The 1,932-nt window shown below is 36.3% G+C and overlaps 1 non-coding gene across 1 annotated transcript; it reads left to right on the forward strand.

Moving 5' to 3' along the window:
• The first annotated feature begins 1,638 nt into the window (after positions 1-1,638).
• Trnat-ugu lies at positions 1,639-1,711 on the forward strand. Its single transcript has one exon. It is a non-coding gene; the product is annotated as a tRNA-Thr (tRNA).
• Positions 1,712-1,932: the final 221 nt, after the last annotated feature.

The following is a 1,932-nucleotide window of genomic DNA, read 5'->3' on the forward strand; positions in this document are numbered from 1 at the left end:
ATATATATATATATATATATATATATTAGTTATAGGTAGAAACAATACCTTTATTTTATTTTTATGTGGTGCTAAGGATTGAACCCAGTGCCTCTTGCATGCTAGGCAAGCGCTCTACTTCTGAGCCACAACCCCCTTCCCCTGCCATCTTTACCACTTTTATTTTTGATGGCTGAGAGGTCCAGGTTATTTTTCTAATTTTTTACATTCCCCTTTCTAAATATTTTGGATCAGGTCATCTTGCTGTTCTAGGAAATTATAATGACCGCCCATTTATAGTCTTCCCACAAAATTTTCCATCTCTGTCTTATTGGGGTGGGATTTGTAATCTCCGCAATTTAGGAGGCTGAGGCAGGATGATCACAAGTTTGAGGCCTGCCTGGGCAACTCTGTGAGACTCCATTCAAACAACAACAACAAACCAAAAAGAGCTGGGGATGTAGTTCAATGGTAAAATGACTCTGGGCTCAATCCCCAGTATCAATGGAAAAAAGTTTCCCATCTACAAAAGGAAGGTCCCATCTGCTTTCTTAGCCACTGCCACATTCCAATACAAATAATGATGACACTAAGCTTCAATAATATTGGCATATATTATTGCAATAGAAAAAGTGCAAATATATAGCAATGATTAAATAACAGAAAACAATTGAAATTTCTTTAAGAAACAGAATAATAGGGAACATGGAAGTACAGCAAGGGATATTTATGAAGAATATATCAGAGTCTTGATATTTACATTTAAGTAACAAAATCTCCTCTATGCTAAGTAGTTTCTTTGTATACACTTTATTAGGCCACCAAATGAAACATTTGAATGCTTTAAGAAAATTACTATGTTACTTTATAACATATTTCAACATGGTTCTAAAGTGTTCACAATGCTACAATTTATTTCTTTTTTTTTTGGTACCAGGGATTGAATCCAGGGGCATTTAGCCATTTAACCATGAAGCTACATCCCCAGCCTTTTTATACTTTTTATTGAGATACTCTTGCTCAGTTACTTAAGTAATGAAGATATAAAAAAAAATATTGTCGTGCATATCTTGTTGACATTTTAAAAATCCACAAACAAATGATCTGAAATCTTGTCTAGAGAAATTGTTCCTAAATACTTAATGTTTAACTATGGAGGACTCAAGCATGTCTTGAGGATTATTATTATTATTATTATTATATTTTATATACTTTTATGCAGTGGGTGCTAAGGATGGAACTTAGTGCCTCACACATGCTAGGCAAGCACTCTACCACTGAGCCACAACCCTAGTCCCATGCCATGATGTCTGAGTTTTTAAAGTGTCTTCAAAGCAAAACAAAACAAAACAAACAAACAAACAAACAAAAAAACCACTTCAAAACAAGACTTATTTATTTATTTTGGTATCAGGGATTGAACTCAGGGGCACTTAACCACTGAGCCACAATCCTGAGCCCTTTTTTGTATTTTATTTAGAGACATGGTCTCACTGAGTTGCTTAGGGCCTCACTAAATTGCTGAGACTGGCTTTGAACTTTTCATCCTCTTTCCTCAGTCTTTTAAATCGCTGGGATTACAGGCCTGCACCATTGTGCCTGGCCAACAAGCCTAATTGAATGTCCTTAAATGCTGTTTGAAAATGTGATATTAGGGCTGGGGTTGTAGCTTAGTTGGTAGAGTGCTTGCCTTGTATGCACAAGGCCCTGGGTTCAATCCCCAGCATCACCATCAAAAAAAAAAAAAAAAAAGTTATGCTAAGGGAATGGAAACAATACAGGCTGAAATGAGTGCAAACATTTTTTGTTTTTTTTGAGAGAGAGAGAGAGCGAGAGCGAGAGAGAGAGAATTTTTTAATATTTATTTTTTTAGTTTTCAGGGGACACAACATCTTTGTTTGTATGTGGTGCTGAGGATCGAACCCAGGCCACACGCATGCCAGGTGAGCGCGC

Source organism: Marmota marmota, unplaced genomic scaffold (assembly GCF_001458135.2).
Source record: "Marmota marmota marmota unplaced genomic scaffold, marMar, whole genome shotgun sequence".
Taxonomy (NCBI): Eukaryota; Metazoa; Chordata; class Mammalia; order Rodentia; family Sciuridae; genus Marmota; species Marmota marmota.